The sequence below is a fragment of the Mauremys reevesii genome, linkage group 2 (assembly GCF_016161935.1).
Source record: "Mauremys reevesii isolate NIE-2019 linkage group 2, ASM1616193v1, whole genome shotgun sequence".
In the NCBI taxonomy this organism is placed as follows: domain Eukaryota; kingdom Metazoa; phylum Chordata; order Testudines; family Geoemydidae; genus Mauremys; species Mauremys reevesii.
In genome coordinates, this window is record NC_052624.1 from 73,065,593 (window position 1) to 73,093,548 (window position 27,956).

Sequence of the window (27,956 nt, forward strand, 5' to 3'; positions counted from 1 at the left end):
TAGCTCAGTGGTTTGAGCATTGGCCTGATAAACCCAGGGTTGTGAGCTCAATCCTTGAGGGGGCCACTTAGGGATCTGGGGCAAAATCAGTACTTGGTCCTGCTAGTGAAGGCAGGGGGCTGGACTCGATGACCCTTCGGGGTCCCTTCCAGTTCTAGGAGATAGGTATGTCTCCATTAAAAAAAAAACATGAAAAGCATCTTATATTCATCACATTTATGTTCATCCAAGTCAAGGAAACTATAGTATTTATTAAAAGTACTACATGGAACTCATAAGTAAAATATTTTTTAAAGAAATGTAAAGCAACAATATTTAAAACATAATGGGTCTGAATCCATCAACCAGGGGAAATGTTAATGTCTCTGCACCCATCTCCTGGCCCACCTCCTGATAAGGAGGAATAACATGGTAAAATTGTTCTTGAGGACAAAGAAAGATGTCTCCTAGATGGGACTTGGAGAGTGGGCACTTGGTTGGATTCAGATTCCGCAGGCTCACTGTTCCCTGCCTGGGAGCTCAGGGAGGCCCCACCCAGCAAAGAGTGTTGGGCATCAGCGGAACGTCTGGTCTGGGGAGTACTGCGGGCTCCATGTTCTCCTCCCAGTCAGTTGGGAGTGTTGGCTCCTTCACCTCGGCAGTGCCCTTGGCAGCAGACAGAGGAGGAGCAGATGGTGGTAGTAATGGCAGTTCATTGACAGGTGTAGTTGCCATGGCAGCAGGCAGACTCCCAACTTGTTTGGCCACCAGTTCTATGAGCCTCTCCATTAGGGAAGGCTCCCATTCCCTAAGACGTGCCTCTTGCATCAGGAACCATTTCATCCGTGTCTCTTCCTCAATCCTCCCTTTCCCTGAGGAATTCAAATGGATCCTGGTTCCTCCTGTGCAATGAGCAGATTCCCCCATGCAATGAGCAGATCCTCCAGGATTCTTCTCTGTCTGCCTCTGCTGTCTCTGGGGTGTTGCTACTGTCCTCCCAATGGAAAGGTTTCCCTCTCAGGAGCTGAAGGTCCTGTCAATTCAAAGACAAGGGTAGCTTTATATATATTTTTCCTTTGGAAGAAGCCAAGAAATCCCCTCTGATAACCACTTTGCTGTAAAAGTTTTGAAACTTTTCAGTTTTTCAACAGTGTGACTGTTAGACTAGCCTTGGTTTTTGGACAACTTTTGCAGCCCGTGGGGAAGGATCAGAGGATATTAATGATAAGATAAATGTACTCATGTTTTTAAACATTTTAAATGTTCATTGTATTACATAGGGGGTGGCAGTTCTTTCCAGGGTCTATGATGCCAGTTTGCAATTTCTTCTTTAAAGGCTGGCCAACATTTGGAGAACATATATTTTCAAGATACCAGAATGGAAAAGAGTGGAGGATATTCAGTGGTGGATGCCAGAGAGATGTTTCCGCTAATCATCACCCCTCTTAATACTGCTGAATGGAGGGGTTTGGACCAAAGCAATCAATAGGAGGACAAAAAGAATGCCACCATGTCCAAAGAGTAGAGCAATGGGGGTCATTACAGGCAAAAAGGCATCCTTTAAAATCAGGAAGTCAAATCCTAATGAGGAAAACAGGAAGAAACACAAACTCTGGAAAGTAACATGTAAAAATAAGGTAGGCCAAGAAATAAATTAACAGTAATTTTTTTTTTAAGTACATGAAAAGCTGGACGTCTGCCACAAGGCAGCAAGGCTACCAGATAATAAAGGCATTAAAGGAGCACTCAAGGAAGACAAGGCCATTGCAGAGAAGCCAAATGATTTTTTTGTATCAGTCTTCACTGCAGAGGATGTGAGAGAGATTCCCACTTTAGAGCTATTGTTTTTGGGTGACAAATCTGAAGTACCATCCCAGATTGATGTGTCAGTAAAACAGGTTTTAGAATAAACTGATAAACTAAATAGTAATAAGTTATCAGGACCATATGGTATACACCATTTTCACTGAGTCCTGCCCAAGTGGGAACGTCTATACTGCTATTTTTAGCCCTATACCAAAACAGCTGACCAGGACTCTACTTGCTGCCATGCTGTGTATGTGTACCCTATGTGGCCATGGGATAAGAGGGAAGGTCCTCTCATGGATCAGTAGCTGGTTGAAAGATAGTAAACAAAGGGTAGGAATAAATGGTCAGTTGTCACAATGAAGAGATGTGAACAGCAGGGTCGCCCAAGGATCTGTACTGGGACCTTTGCTGTTCCAACATGTTCATTAATGCTCTGGAAAAGGGGGTAAACAGTGAGGCGGCAAAGTCTGCAGATGATATAAAATTATTCTAGATAGTTAAGTCCAAAGCAGGCTACAAGGAGTTGCAGAGGGATCTCACAAAACTGTGTAATAGGCAGGGGCGGCTCTAGGCATTTTGCCGCCCCAAGCACGGCAGGCAAGCTGCCAAAGGCAGCCTGCCTGCCGCCCTCACGGCGACCGGCAGAGCGCCCCCAGTGGCTTGCCGCCCCAAGCACGCGCTTGGCGTGCTGATGCCTGGAGCCAGATGAAATTCAACATTGATAAGTGCAAAGTTATACACATTGGAAAAAAATAATCTCAACGATAGACAGATAGACAGACAGACAGATTCTACATTAGCTGTTACCACCCAAGAAAGAAATCTTGGAGTCATCATGCATTATGCATTAGGAACTAATAGGAAAGGGATAGAATATAAGTCATATGCAATATGAGTCATCATGCATTAGGAACTAATAGGAAAGGGATAGAATATAAGAGAAAATATCATAATCCTACTATATAAATCCATGGTGCACTTACACTTAAATACTGTGTCCAGTTCTGGTTACTGGATCTCAAAAAGGATATAGTGCTGTGGTCCCCAAACGTTTTACCTTGTGCCCCCCTTACCTCTGTCCATGGCTCCTGGAGTGTGTGTGTGGGGGGGGGGGCGGGAGGGTGAGATGTGGACAGGAGTAAGGCCGGGGCCCGAGGCTGGGGCAGGGGGGAGGGGAGTGAAGTGAAGGTCAGGGCGCAAGGTTGGCAGCAAGGGCTGGGGCTGAGGTCGGCAGCCAGGGCTGGGGCTGAGGTCGGCAGCCAGGGCTGGGGCAGGAGCGGAACTTGGTGGTGCTCCCTCCCCACCCCATTGGGGCTGGCCTAGGCCCCAGCTATGTCACCCAAATGTTCCTCCATACCGGTGCGCCCCACAGTTTGGGACCTCTGATATAGTGGAATTGGAAAGATTGAATGAAACGAAAATGATCAGAGGTATTAAAGCTTCCATACAAGGAGAGGCTAAAAACATCAGGGCTGGTCATCTTAGAGGACTATAAAATCATGAATGGTTTGTAAAAAGTCAATAGAGAAGTGTTATTTACCCTTTCACATAACACAAAAATGAGGGATCACTCAGCAGGTTTAATATAAACAAGAAAAAGTACTTTTTCACACAATGCACAACTAAGCCGTGGAACTCATTGTCATGGGATGTTGTGATGCCAAACAGCATTACTGGGTTCAAAAAAGAACTAGAAAAGTTCATGGAGGATAGGTTCATCAATGGCTATTAGCCAAGATGATCTGGGATGCAACCCCTTGATTCAGGATGACCCTAAACCTCTGACTATTAGAAGCCATGAGTGGAAGACAGAGGTGGATCACTCCATAATTGCCCCGTTCTGTATACACCCACCGAAGCTCTGATAGAGGCCTGTCAGAGACAGGATACCAGGCAAGATGGACCATGGTCTGACCCAGTATGGCAGCAGTTATGTTCTTATGACCAATCAAATTTGCACTTCCATTGAACCTCAAGACCCAGCTGGAGTTGCTGATACACCAAAAATTTGCTGAAATATGCTTACAGGACTGGGAGGCAATTTGACTGGAAATTTATTACATTCTCAACTCACATACAGAGTTTCCACGTAAAGGGAGATGCGAACCACAAAAATCACCCACACGCTCCCAGCATCATGAGAAAATCCTGCCCCGTGCCTGCCTAACAACAGTGCAATGACAGGGAAAGAAAGAGACATTACAACCTTATTTCATTCTCTGAAGTTTTAGATCAGCACCACAAAATCCTCACCTCTCCACTGCAAAGGGACATGGCACTGTTTATCCAGCCACCAGATTGTATCCTTCTCCCACCCAGCTTGTGCAGCATGGCTCAGTGCTGGGACAGGCCAGACACCATGGACAGAGATGGTAACAATTTTGTAATCTTCCAAGGGAGAAAGGATTGCTGTGACTAACTTTTCCTCAGACAACCGAAGCGTTCCTTTCCCAGATCTAACCTCCTCCATTCCATGTGGCTCCTATTTGTAAGGGGATGATAAGATCAGAGGTGTGTAGTAGAAGCACTGAAACAGTGTAATCTTCCAAGGGACAAAAGGCAGCTGTTACTAACATTAAACAAACAACTATAAGGGGGGGGCGGGGGGGTTGTTTTTTTACAACTGTGCCATCCCCAGCCGGAAACTTTTTAAACCCGGACCCTTCCTTCCCCTGGTCTATGTGGTCCTGGAACCATTGTTGCCTGTCTGCTGGCTAAGAAATGCACAAACACAGGGATACAATGATTTTTCATCAATAATCTGTTTTTAAGCCACAGCTTCTGCCAAATGAGTAATAGTGCTTCATCAGAAAGCAATAAAATCAGTGATTTGTAGTTGTGTCCTGCTCAGGGACCATTTTGGGGAGGAGCAGATTGGGGGCTGGATGGAGGGGAAGGAATACTGGAGGAGCTTAGTAAGGGGATGGTGCATGACAACGGTGTGGATTCAGCACTGCAGTTCAAACTGAGGAAGACATAGCAAGATATGGCATATTATCCCTGGAGGAAAAAAATCAATGCACAGTATTTTAAATGCCCCAGGGATCTTAAAATCAGGAATGTAGTGCCAAAGCAAGAGGGGATATTTTCAGGGAGGGTGGGGGTCCTTTTGTACTTACCAGCCTGGGGTTTTGGTTCCTGCTGTGGCTAAGGGGCCTCCTCAGGATAACTGGGGAGTTTCAACCAGTTCCTCAAGGCCGAGATGCAAAACCACATGTTCTGCATCCTCTGCAGTCCTTGCTGCCTCCTTGCCCTGGCCCTCATTGGCATCCTGATAGACAATGAGCCAGTGGTGCTGAGGAGGGGGTCATGGCTCATGAGCCATGTCACTGAATGTCTTGACATGACCTGTTCCAGCTCACTGTTGAAGGTGCATGTATGATTAGCCCTCCTACAGCAACTGTTAGATTTTCTGCTCTCTGGTACAGCAGCCTCAAGTGCTTTATACATTCCCAGCACAGGGCTGGAGTCTGCTCAATCCCCACCTACGCTGGCCTCCATGTAACTTCCCAGTAGAGGTGTATGTTCCTGCTGCCCTGGGAGAAGTCATGGAGAATGATTTACTCCAACCACACATTGATCAGCGCCAGGGTGTGATCAGCAGGCCAGGTAGTTGCTCTTGGAGCACAATCTACGTTCACCTGTACTGATCAAAAGAGTGGAGTGGAAAGTTTTTTTCCCTTTGTTCCCTCCCACTTCATGCACCAGCTCCTTGCCATCTCCAGGGAAATTATATCTTGGATGATGTCTCCTGGGGAACCCCCAAGCTCAACATACAAAAGAATGCTTACCACCTCTTTGTTTTCAGAATCCTGACACTCCTCATAAATCAGCATCACTACATACTGAACTGCTTTATTGGGCACTATTGGTTTATCAAAACAAATGTGATAGTTTCACCTTAATAGCACCATATTTATCTAATGCTTATTGTTAGGCAAGTCAGCAGCCACTGTTAGTTCTTTTAATAACTGTATCCTTTTGTTCTCTTTGCAGGACCCACAAGGACTTGAATAATAAGAAGTTCATTTTCCCCCCTCACTGAACATCTGATCAGAGTAGCCCATATATTACTCCCCTTTAGTAGCCATGCTGCCAGCAACCAAAGCCACTGTTGTGGTAACTATCATTATATATCCAACAGCTGCTCTGTTACACATTCCCTAACCTGACAATGACCCTGCCACTGAGGTTCTGCCCCTTTTATCAGAGCTCCCACTTTCTTCCTCCCAGGCTCTCTGCTGCCATAGTACCACACCTCCAGCTTGGCGAGCAGCATTCTCCGCAGCTGCTTTCTAGGGCTGGTTCATAGAGTAGCCATTAGGCGGTGTCTTTAATGTACCATTTGTGTCCGCCCTCTCCAGGGACTGAGAATGTCACCTCTGCGATGGAACCAGATCTCACTGGCTGGAAATCTGCAGTGGCCTAATCTGATTTGTGTTCAGGACTTCCAGATGGCTGTGCACTGCAGCTAAATTACAACTAATAGTGATGCCTTAAGAATTACCTATGGACATTATTTTCCGCATGTGAAATATCTGGGCTCAAAGAAGGACTTTGAACTTTGTCTACTGTATTTAACTTGAGCAATAAAATGGCTAGTTTATGTTCCAGTGGTAGAAAAACAGTTATGTCTGGAAATTCATGATGTTCCAGCTGAGTTTAAAGCAATCAGAACTAAGGCTAAAGTCTAATTTAATGTAAATAATGTTTAATGTTATAAGTATTTTCCTTCGAGCGGATATGCATGTTTGTTAAAAAAACAGGTTATTTTAAATTCAGCTAAGTATTGATTATTCTAGTTTTAAGCGACATGTGAGGGAACCAGAAGCTGGGATTTTTGGTTTTAGGACATCTTTAATATGCTTACTCTTGTCAAAAACATTTTGGGAATAAATGGGGCCTGAATTAGAGGTGTGTTGTAGCAGCTAGTTGCACCTTTATTAAAAAAAAGTATGCAACAAACCTCTTCCTCTTCATTTAAGTTGGTCCTACTAAACTAGATTCTAATTCTCTTACTCCCACTGAGTAGCACTATACTCCACAAATAGTCTAACTGAATTCAGAGGGCCACTTTGTGGAGCCAGGTGCTGTTCAGTGTGCCTCAGGGTACAACAATCTGGCCCTAAATGGGGAATTTTTTAAACTAGTGTATATTTCTCTTTTATGTAAATGAAGAAAAATCCTCAAAAAGTTACATGGAAATATTTCCCATTTTTTGTCAAAACATCTGACATTTTCCAATCAGCTCAAGGAATAAAAGAATAGCAGTAGGTTGGTTTTTATTTGCAGTAGAACTAAGGACAAATTTTGCCATCACTGACACGAGTGTCCAGATTCTGTGATATTCACAGAATCATAGGGTTAGAAGGGACCACAACAGTCATCCAGCCAAATACCTACCAAGATGCAGGATTTGTTGTTTCTAAGCCATCCAAGACAGATGGCGATCCAGCCTCCTTTTGAAAAACTCCAATGAAGAAGCTTTCATACCCTCCTGAAGCAGTCTGTTCCATTACCCTACTGTTCTTACAGTTAGGAAGCTTTTCCTGAGATATAATCTAAATCGGCTATGCTGCAGTTTGAACCCATTGCCTCTTGCCGTGCCCTCTGTGACAGAAGAGAACAACTTTTCTCCATCTTTTTTATGGCAGCCTTTCAAATATCTAAGGACTGCTATTAATTCCCTCTTAATCTCCTCTTTTCAAAATTAAAGGTACCTAGTTCTTTCAGCCTTTGCTCATATGGCTTACATTCCAGCCCTTTGATAATCTTTGTTGCTTGCCTCTGGATCCTTTCTATACATTGGTGACCGAAATTGGACACAGTACTTCAGCTGCAGCCTTACTAGCACAGAGTAGAGCAGTACTATCACCACCCGTGACTTGAATGCTATGCCTCAGTTAATGCCACTTAAAATTGCATTTGCTTTTTTTGCAACAGTATCACATTGCTGACTCGCCTGGAAGTTGTGATCCACCAGAACTCCCAGATCCTTCTTAGCCAAGCCAGTTTTCCCCCATTCTGTATTTGTACATTTGGTTTTTCTTCCCTAAGTGTAGCACTTTACATTTGTCTTTGTTGAATTTCATTTGGTTGTCTATAGTTCAGTTTGGTTGTCTATAGTTCAGTTTTCCAATTTATCTAGATCCCTCTGAATTTGAGCTCTAACCTCCAAATCCCCCTAGCTTTGTGTCATCTGCAAACTTGATCAGTATGCTCTCTATACCTATACCCAAGTCATTAATGAAGATATTAAAAAAGACCAGACCCAGAACAGATCCCTGTGGAACTCCACTTGAGACCTCCCTCCAACTTGATATTATTCCATTAATAGTTACTCTTTCTTTGCAGTTGTTTAACCAATAATGTATCTGCTTAATGGTAGTTCTGTTGAGCCTGCATTTCCCCAGCTTATCGGAATGTCATGTGGCACTGTGTCAAAAGCCTTGCTGTAGTCCAGGTATATTATGTCCACCACATTCCCCTTATCCACCAAATCAGTTACCCTGTGAAAGAAGGAAATCAAGCTGGTCTGGCATGATTTGTTCTTGGGTAAATCCATGCTGGCTGCTAGTGATTACCCCTTCATCCTCCAGGTATTCGCAAATTGAATATTTTATACATTGCTCTAGTAGCTTCCCAGGTTGTCAGGTTGACTGGTCTGTAGTTTCACATCTTCTCCTTTCCCCCCTTTTTAAGATGGGCACTATGTTAGTCCCTCTCCAGTCTTCTCGGACCTCTCCTGTCATCCATTGAGTTTGTAAATATTATTGCCAGCGGCTCTGAGATTTCTTCAGATAATTCTTCCAGTACCCTTGGGCGAATAGCCTCCGGCCTTGCTGATCTGAATTCATTCAAATTGGTCAGAAGATCTCTGATGTGTTTTTTACTTATCCTGATCTGCATCCCTTCCCCTTTATTGTCTATGGTAACTTTGTATTAATGTGTATAATTATTACATGTTAATGACTTTTTGACATATTAGGATGGGGGGGTGCGTAATAAGCAAGTTGTGAGTAAATGGGCATGGTGGGTTTCACTTACCTCTTGATTAGACCCTTGCCATCCAGTTGCAGTGCTGTCATTCTCTTTGGCTACCAACACTTCCTGCAGGCTGTCAGCAAGCCTCTGTGGGTCTTCTGTGACTCAGCCTTCCACCAGGTCACACAATCCAAAACCCTTTCCGGAGTATAACTAGCAAAACCTTAAACTGTTCTTTGCCCTTCATGGTCAATTATAAACAAAATAATCTCTTATCCTTTATGGGTTAAATTTTCTCTCTGGGATAGAAACAGCAGGGGTTCCCCTTCTTAGTCTCTGCCACTGAAGGTGGCCAGTGATAGGTGCTGGCTCAGCCTGCTACAGCGTAAGGAGCTCCCTCTTCACTCCTCTGGCTCCAGCTAAGAACTGACTCACTGGCAGCATGCAGCTCCTTTTATTTCGGTATGCTGGTGCTCGATTGGCTGTTGCTGGTCCCCAGCCCTTCTGGCTGCTGGACAACCATATCTTGCTAGTTTTCAAAATGGCTCCTCTTTTCTTCACAGATAATTGTTTCCTGGACTGGGGTGCAGCAGAACAGTGGGGCTTCAAGCAAGGGGCCACGAAGACCTGATATACTCCATCATAATGGGTGAGTGAGAATGCAGGTGTATGTGAAGGTGAAGAGCTGGACACACAATGCATGGGTGTAGACAACAGTGGGGTTGGGCGGGGACTTTAGTCCCCCAAAAATGTAGGGATGGCATTAAGAAAGAAAAAATACACTGATCTTGGAATAGAAGCTTATTTATCTCATCTTATGGAAAGTGGACAAATTTAATCATCACTAAAGGAATATTCAACAGCTATCATTTTATTATTTTTTAACTCTAACCCCTCTCCCCATAAAAAAAAAATGTTGTCTATGCCTCTGCACTGGACCAGATTTTCAAAAGCAAGTGAGAAAAAGTACATACGCAGAAACTCCAATGCATTGATACAACCTTATTTGCATGCATACATCCTTATATAACCCATGCAGATCAGGGGTTGTGCATGTGCACTTTTGGAAATCCGTTCCTTTGTTTAAAATCTTATGACATCTACAAGCCTATAAAGCAGGTGTGCCCAAACTGTGGCTTGTGAGCCTCACGTGGCTCTTACAGTTAAAGTGCGGCTCCCAGTGTCCTCCATACACCCTCCACCATGATTCTCCACCTACAAAACTGGGCAGGGGGCACTTGGGGCTTCTGCCCTGCAGTGGGTGGAACTAGGGGCTTCTGCCCTGCAGGGAAGGGGGGGGGTCTAAGGACTTTAGCCCTGTGGGTGGTCATCAGGGCAGAAGTCCCACACCCTGGCAGGCGCTGCCCCGTGGGACAGGTTGTGCAAGTCTTGCGGCTCTCGAACATCTGAAAATTACTGTATGTATCTTGGAGGGTCAGTAAGTTTGGCCACTCCTGCTATAAAGGATGGCGAAGGAGGACAACAAATATGGAAAATTCAGAGAAGATGTAAATTGTGGTGTAAGTTTTACATTGGTAAATCACTGCAGGTGTAAATTAGTGTAATCAACATGACAAGGGTGGAAAGGTGGGGTGATAGCAGGAAAAATAATTGCCAAGAGACTGTGATAAAGCATAAGATAAAGCATTGAGCCTGAACACCACCGACTTACTGATGTATAGGTTTACACTTTCTTTGAATTTCACACAATGTAAAAAGCAAGGACAAAAAGGGCCAGACTATGAGGCTTGTAACGGAGGGTAAAGCACTGACAAATATAAGACTACAGAAGTTTTGGTGAAAGAAAATATATAGTGGCAAGGTATTCCACAAAATTGTCACATAATATTTGTGGAATGAAAAATTAGAAACCTGAGCACAAAAGAAAAGTGGGAAACAGCATTTGGGTACTGAAAAGAACCCGCAAACCATCTTCAAAAATATATTTAGAAGTGTGATTCTGCAAAGGCAGTCTGATTTCATCAAAAGGTCTGAGTTTTTTCCATTATTTTTACCATGTTTTTTATGACACGGGACACCAATGCCCCAAAACTACTTTCCATTCCCTAACCCTCTAGTTTATTGGCATGTACACAGAGAAAGTATTCTCAGAACAGAGCCCCTACTACTAAACTTTCAAAGCTGTGATGAGTTAGGTAACTCCCCCTAAAGCGAAAGGGAGTTACTTGGTTACAAAGCCAAATGTCACTTTTAAAAAACATAGGGGTTAGAATCTAGATGTTACCCATAATCTGATGTTACATATCAGACACTGATGAAATTCAGGCATCAGCTTCCCCATTCTGCAGCTTAGGTCTCATCAAGGGAATTGATTCATCACACTGCAATCAGTCCTTTTGGTACTTATCTGAATACAAATTAAGATACTGAAAGAGATTTATATGTTTGTGTTGTAGAAGACGGCGCTCAGGAAAAACTGATTTATCATGTGCAGTGGATTTAGTACAATACAGACTTCCCTTAAAGTTGAATTGAGAAGGAGTTTTTAAAAACTGAGCTCATGCTCTTCTTTACTTCTTTATGCTGCATACAAAGGATAAACACTAAGAGAGGGATTGTTTGTTTGGTTTGTTGTAATTTTTTTTTGTTTCCCTCCCCTGCTTGTTTTTTCCCTTCAAATTATCAGGAATATCAAATTTGGTCTTCCCTAATTTTGCTGAAGAATCTGTGATAGGTCTTGGAGATGTTATTATCAGCTCTAACATCTTCACTGAAGGGGTGAAGGTGTTGAGCTTTCCTTTCTCTAGAATATTAATTAGTTATAGTAATTAATTTAAAAAAAAACAAGAAACAAAAAATATAAATAGTCCAATACTTTTAGTTAGACTGAAAATCTCTTCCCCTCTTAATTTTCATTCTCTTAGCTCTTTCACGTAAAAACATGTCAAAAAAGCAAAGCCTCAGTTATACATTAAGAGCAAAAAAGGGCAAATGCTCAATTGTTTTTTTCCGGTACACATCACTTTTAAATGACAGAACTTTGGGTCCTATGCTCCTTTCCATTCTGTGGTGTGGAGGGGAAAAAAGGAGGGCTAATTACACCTTCAAACATATATATGATATAACAATAGCTAGGCAGTGGGTATACTGTGACTGCTCATTATACCAAATATGATCATTTTAGTGTTACCTTGCCCTCCTTTCCATTCGTTTAACTCCATTGTGTCTTGTTACATGATTAAACTAAGATCTTTGGAAAAGAGATGTTCTTTTGTGCATAGCGAAAAGGGGCCTTGATCCCTTACTGCAGTCAATACCACAATACAAATAAATACATTAATTATAACATATAGTAATTGAAATGATGAAAGCTGAAGTGCATTAGAGTCTATGTCAAATCTTCAGCCTTCACAATGCTGCTAGTTGGCTAAAAAGGAGAACATTTTGAGCATACCGTCACTTTTCCACTCCTATTTAAGTACTGTTTATTTACTGAGAGACACCAAGTCACAGTATCTTTACTTATCCCCTCATTTCAGTTTGTCACAGATTAAGTTTTTGTCACCATGACTCAAGATACAAAACTGTTTGGGCAGTTCCAAAACCTCATAATATTCTTTCAGTAATTCCTACAAGGATTTCCAAACAGTATTGATTTTAATCAGCTTCATTCAACTACGCTTCCTGATACACAGGTCAGTTCTGGGTAGAAGTAGAAGTGGAATTTACCCTTTACCCATTTAAAGCAAAACACTTGATGAATTAAAGAATGTAACCGTGATTTAAGCATTACAGTAGCTGGGATCTTAAGACCTTATTTAAAGCCCACTGAAATCAATGGGAATTTTTCCATTGAGTTCTTTTGGGCTTTGGATTAAGCTCTTAATAATGCAATATGCACTTAATGGGCTACGGCAGGGGTGGACAACCTGAGTCTGAGAAGGAGCCAGAATTTACCAATGGACGTTGCCAAAGAGCCACAGTAATACGCCAGCAGCCCCCCGTCAGCTCCCCCCGCCCACTGCTCCCAGCGCCTCCCACCCGGCAGCCCCGCTGATCAGCACCTTCACTTCCCTCCCCGCACCTCCTGATCAGCTGTTTCACAGTGTGCAGGAGGCTCAGGGGGAGGGAGCGAGGGCATGGCAGGCTCAGAGGAGGGGGCGGGAAGGGGTGAGATGGGGCAGGACCTGTGGCAGAGCCAGGGGTTGAGCAGTGAGCACCCCCTGGCACACTGGAAAGTTGGTGCCTGTAGCTCCAGCCCCAGAGTTGTTGCCTATATAAGAAGCCGCATATTAACTTCTGAAGAGCTGCATGTGGCTCCAGAGCCACAGATTGGCTACCCCTGGGCTAAGGTAAGAAGGCAAAGAAAGTAAGAAGGCAAAACAGCTTAATTTGTCTGAGCTTTCTTTAGAAATAAATAAATAAAGTAATAAATACTACTACTAATAAAATAAATCTAAAGGCTTATAACCTAGAGGTCCTTGGGCCCCAAAGAAGCTTTGAATTTTTAGATACAGTTAAATGTAATCTGAACAGTATCTTGATATCTGTTTTTCCAAACAGTACCATAGTTTACAACACTAGTAACAACAAATAAAGACAGGAATAATAATAATAATTGGGCTTACATAACACCTATATTAATTTTCAGAACATCCTTATGAAGTTAGTAATTAGAAATGGGCCCAATACTCTGAGGAAATACAGATTCCGATCTGAGTTTAACAGCTCAGGCACATCTGTATCATGAATCACTTTACTACTCAAATGCAGCAGCTGCTAGAGTGGAACACAGCAGCAGTTTTAACAGCACAAGGCAACACTAAACAAAATGTTGAGATGAGAAAAAATACAAACCACATTCAGCTGAAGATACTGGGGGAATTTAGTCCCCAGTTCAGCAAGGTACTTAAACAGTTGGCTAGCTTTAGGCTCATGAGGAGTCTCATTGACTTCAATAACATTACTCATGTGCTTAAAGCTAGAGTGCTTCAGTACCTTACTGAAAATGGGGCCTTAGGTATGCAGAATATAAAACATCCTAGCCAGTGAAACCCCAATAGGTTCATTTCAAAAGCAATGGTTGAAATGTTCTGCTCAACAGAGAAGTACACAGAAGCAGAAATTATTTTGCCTAGCTGTGACTAAAATGATGTGGTTTTATGATTATCAGTACTGTCTCTTGATGAGTTTTATGTTCTAGTAAGCAAACATGCAGAAATTATTGCTGGTCAGCAAAGGGTCATTGGCAGAAAGATGCTGAATTTAAGTCAGACTGAATTTTCCAGACTGGTGAATGTGAAGAAAATAGGTTACTGTTATTGTTGTATCACTTTTTTATACACCCAAAGAAAATAGAGGCGGGAGGGAGGGCTTTATAAAAACAACATGTTTTGATCAACCACGGTAGGAAAAGAGTCTTCCCCTGCTCACATCCTGTTTGTTACTTTTCTTTCTCAGTGTCGGGTTCAAATTTGGAACACATAAGATGCAGTGAGTATATCTAATCAAATGAATAAATAAATAAATAAATGAACAAGGGAAACCAAACCACAGATTGTTCTTTTGATGATAAGAATGGAGGAAACAGCAATATCTTTTTTTCAAATATTAAATCTACTGAGATGTGCATAGGATGAATTATATGATGCCACAACCACTAACCTACTGTAAGATCAGATGTGGATAACAGTGGAGATTTGCTAGATAAAAGGCTCCCTGAAGTTCTACATACTAGGAAAAGATATGGTGTAAATTTATATTCATTCATCCATTCAAAAATTCACTTGATGCAAAAGAAGTCCCAAGGTAATGGAAGGAAAAAGAGACTTTTGAGGAATATATCAGAGAAATATCCAATTACTGAAATCACCAAGTCACTGGACTTACCTCCGATAGCTTCCTCAAAATTCTCTTGCAATCAACCAATGAGTTGCTTCTGTTTTATCACGTCTATTTTCTGTTACTGATAGCTGATATTTACACCACCATTTATCTCTTCCAGGGATAGTAAACCACTCTTCAGAACCATATCCAATGGCCAAGATCACACTAAATTAGGCTTTTTCTGTCTTAAACATAGAGAGGTGGTATTGCCTAGTTGCTATTGCAGCAGCCTATAAATCAGAACACCTAGATTTGATTTCTGCCTCTGCCACTGACATGCTATGTGACCAAGGACAAGTCACTCACTATAAACTCTTTGTTCCTTAGTTTACCCATCTGTAAAATGAGGAAAACAGTGCTTACTTCCTTTGTAAAGCACTTAGAGATCTACAGATGAAAAGATTATTATTATTAATATTATTAAAATCAAGGGACAGCAACTATTCCAGACAATGGGGGCTCCATGTTAATTATACATCTAAATAAACTGCAAATAATCCTCAGAAAACCGTTCAGCAATAAAACAGAATTTAAAGCTCTAAAGAAGGGTGTACTGCTTTAAAAAAAAGTCTGTGTTTGTTTTGTTGCTGATGAACTCTGTTGTGTCTGTTTTTTTCCATTCAAGGAGGAGTCACTATATCCTGTGTTAGTCATTCAGGACGGTACCCTGCACCGACCTCTATGATTACAGAGATTCTTGACCCAGAGAAATTAGAGCAGTTCCACTGCAGAAAGGCTGCAGAGACCATGGCATGTACCTCAGATCTATGCTTCATTGGGATTTTCGGTGTCCCAGTACAAAGGAGGTTTTTGAGGAGTGGCTTGACAAGGGAAATAGTATGGATGATGCCAGTGGATTCTTATTTAAGTGGCTCCATCACACTGAGGGGGTGTGGATCAGCCAGACAGATAGGAATAAATATTTGTAGGAAAGAGCCTACAAATATTTATCAGAAACTGGCCCCTTTCAAGGTTGTGTTATCACCTGGGAAAGAACAAAATAAAGGAATGGATGGGGGTCTATTACATGACAGCATGTCGTAAGATGGGAGAAGTTTGGGGACTGCATAAGGGGCAGGAAGTAGGGAAATTTTAAAAGTTTGGAGCTCCAATAATGGTTCAGATACATTTCCAAAACGAACCTCCAAACAAAGTGAGGTTCACCCATCATTGCTCTAATTACTTGTATAACAAGAGTCCTCACTATGAAGAACAATTTCTTTTGTAAGCAGAGGAAATCAAATTATTGTTGGTGGTTAGGTTTGTTTCTTTTCAGAGCAGGGAGAGACAGTGGTTAGTAGTGGCCTGACCTCCTCTCATTTGCATTAATGAACTACTACAATTTTTAAATCTTAATTTTACCCCTTTTTCCTGGATGCCCTAGTATTGAGGTAAACATGTGTAACCCTGTTGGGGTTCAGAGAGCACAGCCCTTTAAATATTTTTCCTGAGGGGGGAAGTGCTGATTGTTCCAGAAGGAAGAAGTGCTGTTGGGGAGAGGGGGTGCAGATATGCCAAACCCACGGAAAAAATGCAGAAATTGGGCTTGTTTTTGGCTTAATTGGCTTGTGAGTTGCTTGTTGGCTAGTTTTTGGCTTGTAGCTTGTTTGACTTGTAGCCTGTTGCAGCTTGCTTCTTCTTTTTTTTGATCGGCTCCCAGCAAGCAGGGGCAAATGGGGGAGAGTGTCGGGGTGCACAGTGGGGCCAGTCCCAGACTGCACACCGGAGGGGGGATCTAGTCACACAGAGGGCTTGGCTACACTTACGGTTTGCAGCGCTGGTAGTTTGCAGCGCTGGTCATCCAGCTGTGTAGGAGCAGTGCTGGTGTGTGGCCACACTCACAGCTACCAGCGCTGGTGTGTGGCCACATTTGCAACATTTGCAGCGCTGTTGGGAGTGCTGCATTATGGGCAGCTATCCCAGCATTCAAGTGGCAACAACGTGCTTTTCAAAAGAGGGGGGTGGAGGGTGGTGTACTGTGACAGGGAGCGGGGAAGAGAGAGAGAGTGGATTTTTGGAGCCAACAGTTTAGCTTCCTGGATTGAAAAATCACAAAATGTTCACGAACCCTTGGTCTTAATTGCAAACAGCCTGCCTCCAGCGCTGTTTCTCTGTCAAGCAAACATTCACTCCCTGCCTCTCATTTGATCGTTCACAGCCAGGTACAGATAGCTCCTGTTTGCTGTGATCAGTGTTTGTTTTTTAGATAAGCAGTTCAACGGAGCTCCGATCGGAGTTCACAACAAAACAAAGAGAGGCTGCATAACAAAACAAAGAGAGTAATTTAGTTAAAAGCTTTCTGGGATATCTCCTTATTCCCTGGAGGCCAATAAAAGCGCTGGTGTGTGTCCATACTTGATGAGCAGCGCTGGATCACCAGCGCTGCAATCGCTACACCCCAACCTGGCCAGGTGTACAGCCAGCGCTGCAGCCAGGGAGTTGCAGCGCTGGATGTGCCTTGCAGGTGTGGACGGTTACTAATTGCAGCGCTGGAAAGCCTCTACCAGCGCTGCAACTTGCAAATGTAGCCAAGCCCAGAGTGTTGGGGTTCTTCAGGATTGCCTTGTTTTGAAAGGGGATTAGCTTGATTTTTGGCTTATTGTGAAAGATGAGGTGCTTATTTACCACATAACAGTTGGGAACTGTGAGGGGGAGCAGAGAGAGAGGGGAGAGCAAGAGGATGTGTGTCAGGAGCTCCAGACAGAAGGGCTTCAGCAAGCAGGCCATCGCAGAGCGAAGCAGCCAAGAACGTGCCTGAAACCTGGGAGGGACAGAGCGACTGATCATGGACACCCCAGGTCAGGAGTCAGGAGGAGCACTGTGCCAGGGAGGAATCGCCCAAGAAGGACAGACCTAGTATCACTTCTGCCCAGAGCTGCATGGGGCTGTGAGTACTAGGGCTTGTTGACTTTGCATTGGGAATAAGGAGGGATGCTATTAGCTAATTAAGTGGGGAGGTTGTTGCTCTGAGTGGCTTTGCAAAGAGTACCAGAAGAGGGCACCAGAGGGGTTTGTTGGGGAAAGTTTACTGGTGCCAAAGACGACCAGGAGCACCCAAGACTCACCACTGGACTGGAACTTTGCCCAGGATTCTTGATCTCTGTGTGCAGACACATTGCTCGGTGCCTGCCCTTTCAGACTGTGGTACCACTGGGACTGTGGGGCCTTGTTTTGAATGCAACCCTGTTTTACTGCTCCCCCTATATTTCCCTTGTTGTTTTTCCCCTCATGCCTCTGTGAATGAATATTTCCCTTTCCTATATTCAGTGTACTCTTCCAGTGCTTGTGAGAGGGGGGGAGGTTGGAACAGGTGCCTCTGGGGTGGAAGAGACTTTCCCTGCTGCATTCCTGCGTGCACTGCAGAGCAGATTCCATCTTGGCCAGGAGGGCGCTAAAGTTACATATGAAAATATTGAAATGAAGAGGGAAATGTCAAGGAATCAAAAGCCAGTGACAGATTGTTCCTTAGGTGTAGGCTGGGGTGGGGGGAGATGGGGATGAAGCCCCCATGAGTTCCATATCTTCTCTGTGACATTGTCTGTGCTGGTGGACCACAGACTATGATTTAAGAACTATTACACTAGATGTTTCATTTAAATTGGTTATGCCCCAATACACAATATTCAGGTGGGCATCTGAAAACATATTCAAAATGGGTCCCCTACAGAACTCTGTAGGGCCACTGCACTCCATGCTTGTTTTGTCCCCCACTCAAGATGTCCTAATTCACAACATCCTAACTTATTCTCTCCTTTACCCCATATGATGTACCTGGTAGCTCTGCATTCCTCACTTCTTCTTAAGCTTCTGACCCCCTTATACAGTAACTCCTCACTTAACGTTGTAGTTACGTTACTGAAAAATGCGACTTTAAGCGAAACAAAGTTAAGTGAATCCAATTTCCCCATAAGAATTAATGTAAATCGGGGGGGGGGGGGGAGGGGGGTTAGGTTTCAGGGAATTTTTTTTCACCAGACAAAACACTATATATGTTATAGATATACACACAATATACGTTTTAAACAAACAATTTAATACTGTTCACAGCTATGATGATTGTGAAGCTTGGTTGAGGTGGTGAAGTTAGAGGGTGGAAGAGGGTGGGATATTTCCCAGGGAATGCCTTGCTGCTAAATCAGTGGTTCTCAAATTTTTGTACTGGTGACCCCTTTCATGCAGCAAGCCTCTGAGTGCGATCCACCCATAAATTAAAAATACTGTTTTATATATTTAATACCATCATAAATGCTGGAGGCAAAGCAGGGTTTGGGGTGGAGGCTGACAGTGCACGACCCCCCATGTAATAACCTCATGACCCCCTGAGGGGTCCCGACCCCCAGTTTGAGAACCCCTGTGCTAAATGATGAACCAGCACATTTTTGTTAATGTAGCCTCTCACTCTACAAGACAGCAGGAATGGAGGGGAGGGGAGATAGCATAGCAGACAGAGACAGACACAAACCTTGTGTGTGGGAGGGAGAGAGAAATGCACACTGCCTCTTTAAGTAAGCTGACCCACTCTTAAATGCATTGTCTTTTTAAGTGGATCAGGAAGTTGAGACAGCAGCTGCTGCCTCAGGCTCTCTGTCTCTCTCCGTGGGTGTCCCCACCCTGCTCTATATGGAGAAGAAGGGGTAAGCAAGGTGTAGGAGCAGAGGGGAGGGGGACACCCTGACATTAGCAAACAGCAAGCAGGAGACTCGGGGAGCAGCTCCAAGGCAGAGGGCAGGAGCAGCACATGGCAGTGGGGGGGAGGGATAGCTGCAATTGCTAGCCTGCTGGGTGGCTGCAGCACAGGGAATTTAGGGGAGCGGGGAGCTGATAGGGGGGCTGCCGGTCCACCCTGGTTCCAAGCCCCCACCAGCTAGCTGCAACGGGCTGCTCTTTCTGCAAGCAGTGAACAAAGCAGGTGGCTGCCAAACGACGTTAGAAGGGAGCATTCCACAACTTTAAACGAGCACGTTCCCTAATTGATCAGCAACGTAACAACGAAACAACGTTAACCGGGATGACTAAGTGAGGAGTTACTGTAATCCTCAATGTCCCAGGTGATGTAGACCTTCTATTTCCCCTGGGTATTTTTTTTTTTTTTTTACTGATCTCCCGCCTCCCATTTATCACATCTGCTGGTGGTTGACACAATTGACTGTTATTTCGGGCTACCTCCCTAAATGAGCAGAAGGCTGCTTCCCCATGTGCTGCCTACAAGGCTGGCTAGTACAGCGGCTGCTTTTGGAATTTGGGGCAGCAGGTAGACACAGAGATCAGTGGCTTCAGGGAACCACAAAGCATTTTTACCCACTCCTCGGCACATACAGCAACTTCTTGCAGTGACGACGGATCATCTGCTCTCACGTCTGGTGACCCTGTTTATCCTAACTACAGCTTAATCAGACAAGGGAGACCCAGCTCTTCAAACCTGACTTCTTCCACCACTAACAACAATTTCTCCTGTAAAGACCCTGAACTTGTGGGCCTCTAAGAACCAGAGGCAGTTGGGTTAGGATTTATGCTCATTTGGGTGGGTAAAATATTTCGTGACATGGACAGCATAAGAGACTAGCTACTAACTCTTTTTTCTTCTTTTGAAAAGGGCATCTCCAGAAATCTCAGATGGAAAGTGCAATAGCCCCATGAGCAATTTTAGAGTGGCTTCACAGGGGTTTTTCCTCCCTTAAAAGAGAGAAGCCATTATTCTTCTTTGATTCCACTAAATGTTAATTCTCATTTTGCTCCCTCACATGTCACCTATGAGCGGATATACTTCACACAAGTAGGCTTAGTCAAGAATCACAGCCTTTAACTGGAAATCAAGTATTTTATGAAACAAGATCAAAGGTGTCAAACATAGTTTACATTTTGAAGAGATGACATTTGAAAATATTCTTTTGAACTCATTTGACCAGGGTTATTTGGGGTTTTTTAAAAATCACACCTGTGTACAGACATATACTCTCTCTTCCTTTATCTGGTAAGAACAAGGTGTGGAGACTTGTGCAATAGATAATTAATCTCTATTGCTATCTATAGTTTCATAGTTAACACTGTCTTGGTAGAAGTGTGAAAACACATTCACACCTTAGAAAATGGGTGATTAACTAATCAAATGACAATATGAATCTCAGACAGAAACACAGAAATGACTGCAAGCTGGAGCTATTTATGACTATATTTTTCTTTGTAACGTTTAGAAAAAACCCTAAAACCTGCACTTTTCAGTCATCTCAAGCAGTTTCTCAAACTTTTTGAACAGCATTGTTCCTCAAACATATGGGGAAAATTAGCAGGTTTTTCCCACTGTAATCCACACAAAAGTGCTGAAAATCAGCGCAGCAGCCAGCTGCCTATCTATACTAGTGCTCCTAACATTGCTCCACCAGAGGAGCTAAACTGGTGTTAGCAAACATTTTCCTACCATAGATGAGTGCCACGAGACAGATGACCTCAGCACCGTCAGACCACCAGCAGGCAAATGCTATTAAGCAGCAGTCATTGCCCCATAGAGACTCTGTTAAAACAGTTGTGCTATTAAGTATCATTGATCTTAAATCAGTTCCCTGGGAGATTTCCCAATTAAGCGGCTTTCCTGGAAAAGTATGTTCCAGTTAAGTGAAGCATACTGTAATACCTTTACATATGAGTTTGATGCAGCTAGAACCCTGCAGCTTTTAACAGGGCTCCACGTGTGCCGAGCTCATTGGCGGATTCACACTCAAATAATTATTTACTACATTTAAAATATATACTTCAAATATGATTTTCAAAACAATTTCTTACCTACTAATGTTCCAGTAGCTCCATACAAATGAATAGTGCTGATCTCTCTTAGCAAGAGTTGTCAATTTTACTGATAATTTCCAGCATGAAGTCTGGGCTGATGAGGCAGTTTGAAACACCGGAAATGCAGGTCACCATTTGGATGCACGCTAAAAGCAAGAAAATTACAAAACGGTTTTAAGATAAGTTCTGCAACTATTCAGAAATAATTTTTGGTTAACAGTTGTTAAGCTATATAATCAGACTGTCAAGATAGCAATTTGCTGTTTGATAATTATTTCTTTTCATACATAATTTCTTTTACATACATTTACATTTCAGAAAGTAACTGCGTGAATTTTTGATTTTGTGAAAGCAAAGGATCATAATGCTTTGCAACTTTACATCTGACTGCAACCAAGCACCTGGTATAATTGAAACACTAGGATCACACTATTACAAACATTATGCTGATGGTGGGGAGAAGTTACAGTTGCTGTGGAAAGCATCTGCTGAGCATATAAAATCTCTTCCATTAATGTAGATTTTTTTGTATTTATAGTATTTAAGGAGACATTATCACATTTTTTTTTTAAATTCCATTTTCCAATAGTTCATCCTTTAAATATGATGCATTGATATTTTTAATCCTTACAATAAAAACTGTAAGTGTTTTTCAGTCCCCTTGTTATTTTTTGTAAAGCTCGTTAACACAGAGAGAAACTGACTCACTATACAGGAGAAACGGTAAAAAGTAATACACATGGGGTGCTGTCAAACAGTACAAAACCTGTAGAAAAATATTTTTTCTTGCTAAATTCTTTATGGTAATTTTAGGTGTTACTTGTAACTCTAGTATGTACAACAGCATAAGTTTTCAAAATGGTGAGTGAATTTGGGTGCTGAAAGGCTTCCAAAAGGGGCTTGGTTTCAGATAGGGTGACCAGACAGCAAATGTGAAAAATCGGGACGGGGTTGGGGGGGTAATAGGAGCCTATATAAGAAAAAGACTCAAAAATCGGGACTGTCCCTATAAAATCGGGACATCTGGTCACTCTAGGTTTCAGAAAGTGCTGAGTATACACACTCTGAAAATCAATCTCTGCTAAGGTGTCTCAAATTGGGCACACAAGAATGAGGGAATCCAAAATAACCAGACACTTTGAAAATGTTGGGCCAACATTTTCAGACCAAAATCGGATTTTTTTCAAATTAACGTCTCTTTAACCTACCACAGTGGAAATTCCAGTAGAATCCATTAGACCCTTCAACTGGACTCTTTTGGTTTATTTTAGTCCACGGATTCTCAAGCTTCATTGCACTATGACCCCCTTTTGACAACAAAAATTACTACACAACCCCAGGAAGGAGGACTGAAGCCTGAGCCCCGCTGCAAAGTCCAAGCCAGGGCTGAAGCCAAAGCCCGAGCCCCCCACCTCCCAGGGCTGAAGTCTTTGGGCTTTGGCCCCGAGGGGTGCAGCTCGGGCTTCGGCCCCAGGCAGCAAGACTCGGGCTTTGGCCCCAGGCTCCAGCAAGTCTAAACACCAGCCCTGGTGACCCCATTAAAATGGGGTCCCAACCCACTTTGGGCTCCTGACCCACAGTTTGAGAACCGCTGTTTTAGTCTCTGCTGGTCTCTCCAAGGTCTATGAGTCTTCCAACAGAAATGAGCAATCAGTGGATCAATAGATCAATGTACTTATCCAAAATGTAAGTGCCAGCTGGAGACAATAGGAACCAGTTGGAAATTTTCAGCTAGGGTTACTACTAGTGTACAGTTGACAATTATTACAATTAATAAGAGAATTCCAATGTGAGCCACCTTGCCATGTGATTCAAAAAGACCTATTGGGTATTTGTAGGGAATTTAGATGTGATAATTCTGAAATGGAGTATTACAATATTATCTTATAACTTTCGTATACCTGAGGTGATTATTTGAATTCAGAATGCAATTATTAAGACATAGCCTATTGTCATTTCCAAAAACATTTAGTTGGATGTTATGAGCAAGTAGCCTTTAAGCAGTGCTTATCTTAAAAAGAAAAAGACCTTCACTAAAGCAATCATGTTTTAATCAATCACACAAATTTATTGTAATTAATTTGTCTACCAGGAAATATTGTAAATGCTGAAAAAATAATCACAGTTCAGTTAACTTTCATGTTTTAGTGAAGTGTCTCAATGGATTCAATTAAAAGCTTCCCCCAATCCTGATTATGTGAATCATCATCGGTGCTCATATGGGTTTCACTGCAAGTCAGATTTTATCAAACATGGGTAGTGCTGAAACTTTTTACTATGTTCTTTATCTGGTTCATCAGAAGTTGGCAACCGTTATTTGACCTACTTAGCTTAGAGGATAATACACCTGTCATGCTCCAGTTTTTGTATTGCTTTTTGAGCCAAAACTGGTAAGTCACATGTTGCTAAAGCCTTGGCTAAGCTATAACTTAACCAGTACATAGCCTGTTAGTGACATCTCATTATCCCTAAGCATGGTTTGTGACCACACACAATATAGTTAATACTCAATTAATTATAGCACCTAATAGTGTTTCATCCTTGCTGGTGACACTGGCTGGCATGTGGTTGATTCTGGCAACCAGTTGAGCACACTCACTTTTTGCAGTGTAGATGTGACCATTTAATCATGCCTGTGTACATAATGTAGCTGTTTTCTTTCCACCCACTGAACTGTAAGACATTCACCTGTCTCCTATCCAAATTAACATTTTGGTCTGTCTTTCTGATACCAGCCATATCAGAAGTTTATATGTTTATGCTTAAAAACAGAGCTCTTATTCTTTTCCTCCTAAGCCTGCCCCATCTTGCTTTTCTCGGTCACTATGGACAACATCACCCTCCTTTGGGTCACTTGGGCCTGTAACCTGGGTATCCTCTTTGACTCAGACCTCTCTCTAGACCCCTGCATCCAGGCCATGTCTAAACCTTGCTGCTTCTCCCTACAAATATCTCAAAGGACTGGCCTTTCCTCTGTCTAGGCAGCTAAAATGCTTGTCTAGGCCCTCATCCTCTTGTGTCATGATTATAGCTACCTCCTCCTCTCTGACCATGAGAAATGCCATATTGCCTTATAGCATCCATTCAAAATATTGCTGCAATTGTCATGTTCCTGGCTTATTGCTTCAACCATTGCACTCCACTGGCTGCCCCATCTACAGTTAAAACAAACTACTTGTCTTCATTTTTAAGGCCCTTTCTGGCCAATTCTCAACCTATTGTCTCATATACACTATCGAGATGTCAACCCCATGACTCTGCTCCACAAGTGATGTCAATCTTGACTGCTCATTTGTCAAATTTTCTGTTGAGCATCTTTTTACATTTTCTCCCATACTGGTCCCTTATGCATGGAAGGAGCACATGGTAAATATCTGCAAAGCTGCTTACTCCTGAGGGCAGTTTGCACCAAAAAATTTAAAATTCTGTTCCAAAAATGTTAAAAATTCTGCAAATTTTACTTGTCAAATAAATGTGGAGGCTCCAGCATGGAATTGGGGAGCACAGGCCACTGGCTGCAGAGGTGGGAGATCACTGTGCAGTTCTGCCACTCCCCAGGACATGGATTTCAGCAGTGAGGCTGCACCCAACTCTGACACAGTGCAAGGACCCTCCTGCCCTAGAAATACCTCAGGGCCCTGCCACTCTGTGTGGGTAGGTAGGCTCAGCAAGGCAGGATCCAGGTGTGGAGAGACTTAATGTGGGGGAATCCAGGTGTGGGTTGAGAGGGTTCTGTGTGCGGCAATCGGGGTGTGCGCAGCTCAGTGGGGGAATCCAGGTGTGGGGGGGAATCTGAATGCACACGGGCTTGTTGGGGGGTTCTGGGTGCAACAATAATGGGGCTCTGCAGAGGGGTCCAGGTGAAGGTGATTGGGGCTCGGTGGTGGTGGGGTCTGGGTGTGTGTGTGGGGGGTAGATGTTGGTAGGGGGGTCTGGGTGTGTGTGGCTCAGTGGGGGTGGGGATCCAGGTGTAGCTGACTGGGGCTCAGTCAAGTGGGGATCCGGGTGGCTAATCTGGGTGGTCCAGGTGCAGAGGGAGTTGGGCTCATCAGGAGGATTCTGAGTGCCAGGTGGTGTTGGTACCATTCTTGGCAGGAAATTCATATTTTACAGAGACATATGAAACAAAGTCTATTCTACTCAACTTAAAGGACTATGCTCAAATTTGTGGATGTAGAAAGTGTCAGGGCACATAATAGTCTTAAAAGAAATGCTCTAGACCATCAAGGCCATGAGCAATCAGCTGGAAGATTCTGTCTACCTCATGCTCTGCTAATTACTGTGAATGCATAAGCATGAGGAATTTGATCCTCAACGTGGCAACAAAAGTTGAAACAATCTACTTCCAAATAAAAGGACTTGATTTCTCATAAGAGGAGAATGAAGTGGGTCTGGAAAAAAATAAGCTGTTCCATGCCTCAGATTTTTTTTCCTTAATGAACATTAATGTTCAGAATAGATAACCCTAACCTTGTGTTCTATTTTTTCCACATGATTTCCCAATCACCTGCTCCCAGATCCCTTCCAGAAGCACACAGGGCCTCTAATTAGGATGTTCAAAGAAATAGAAATGGTTGGATTCTCCCAGCTGTGACAAGGATGGAGAGGATCCTCCACAGCAAAGATAAAACAAAACAAAAACTCTGAAAACACAGGTTGTCACAAAAATGATCCTTCATCTGCATCTATTTTGGAAACTTTTTGTTGGGAAGACGCTTAGATTTCCTGCTTGCTTCAAAATGTAAAGCCTTCAGAAATATAGTTCTTCAGCTTGGACTTTCTATGTGGATAAGCATGCAAAATAATGGAAAAGTTGCTAAGTGAAAATCCACTTTTGCAGCACTCCCCAAGTACTGTATAGTATTTTTTCCTGCCAATTGGTCAATTTGCTATTGGGTGGGGTGGGGGTCACGTGGGGTGGAAGGAGAGTGGCCTGTTTTTTCTAAGTGACCAGGATTTTATATGTTGCAACAATTCCTGAAGTTTCAACTCTTGCCCTGTATCCCTAATATCTAATTTTTCTGAATGTTGGGGGTGTTACGTTCATGCCACGCATAGAGAAGTTGGACAAAAACATAAAGTACTCTTGCTGGCAGGTTGCAAAATAAGTTGTGTAGAATTCAGACTGATAACAGACAACAACCCAAAACAGAGACACACAAAGCAGGCTTCTCCCTAAGGCCGAGGGGCACAGCTCACCCCGCCTTGTTTTAGGCAGGCACTTTCTAAACTGCTGAGACTCTGACCACATGCTTCTCTATAGAAGGTAAGCAGCCTACAAGCAGGACCCGGGAAAATGATAGCTCGTAATTCCAGCACGCTCTAGGGTCTGGGCGATGCTTGCCCTTAAATGTTATATTTTATAACAGCTTATTGTTCCACATTTCATTCTCTAAAAGTTGGCAATCCTAACTCATGCTTACAATAACTAAAGAGCAGTTTTTGACACTAGTGAGGTCCCTTTTAGTCCTACAATTCTATTATTCTGATTCTGTGAAGACAACCTAGCATCACTTTTGTTTTGTGTGCTATCCACTGCGTCAATATCATTCATTTCTCAAAAAACTACGGACTATCTCAAAGATACTTTTAAAAGGCGCACAGGGCCAAACTCAGCCCACACAAGGTATATAGAGAGTTTGAACAACTGTCTATGCTTTTTAAATAACCTAATTTTTGAGCTCTTGTAAGGGTTAATTAATTAATTTTTCCAACAAGCCTTTTAGTACTATTTTTATATGCCTTCCCATATGCATGGAAAAATTCCCTTCAAATATGCACATGCTCCACCTCAAATCTCGCCTTAAAACTCACCTATGCCATAATGCATACAAAAATGGTTCTGACCTCTGCTTGAGACATATCTTGATCATCTCCATTTCCTTGTTATCATCTGTGCATCCATGGGTCAGCGTATCCTTAAACAGTAAACTCACTGATCCTTTCTCTTTTCATTGTGAGACCAGTGCTTAGTACAGTGGGACCCCAGGCCCTAAAAGTACAGGTACTAAATAATAACAGGGAGGGTGCTCCTAGGCCTTTGTGCTCAGGTACATGCATTTGAGGGCATCCCTTAAACACGGACTAGTCATAAGTGGTAATAATTAAACACACTTCAGTGACTCCCTCTAGCTGGCATCTCCCTATCGCCACCCTCAGGGAGCTGTGTTATTATGCCCATGGTACAGATGGGGTACCGAGGCACAGAAAGGATAAGTGACTTGTCCAGGGTCAGGCGGTGAATTGGTGGCTGTTGTGGGATCAGCTCCCTAAGGCCCAGGCATTACTCAGCGACACCCCGCTCCAAGACCCCACCGAGGCCACAAGTCCCTTGTACTTTACTGATGCGGACTGGGCGGGCTTCCTAAGGGGCTGAGTCCCCCTCAGCCGAGCACAGCAACCGCCTAGCTCCGGACACCGCCCGCCGCACGCGCCCCCGCACCCGCCTTCTGCGCCTCGGGGGCGGCCGGCGCTTGCGCCCTTCTCGCGTCTGGCGGGCTAGGGGCCGGCGCACACGCCCTCTTGCCCGCCTCCCTCCACCCGCCAGGGCGCGTGCG

At 43.3% G+C, this 27,956-nt stretch overlaps 1 long non-coding RNA gene across 1 annotated transcript; it reads right to left on the bottom strand.

Moving 5' to 3' along the window:
* Positions 1-231: 231 nt before the first annotated feature.
* LOC120399141 lies at positions 232-27,917 on the bottom strand. The gene is made up of 3 exons (XR_005594979.1): positions 27,247-27,917; positions 21,397-21,545; positions 232-1,012 (listed from the first exon to the last, which is right to left on the bottom strand). It is a non-coding gene; the product is annotated as an uncharacterized LOC120399141 (long non-coding RNA).
* Between the last annotated feature and the right edge of the window lie 39 nt (positions 27,918-27,956).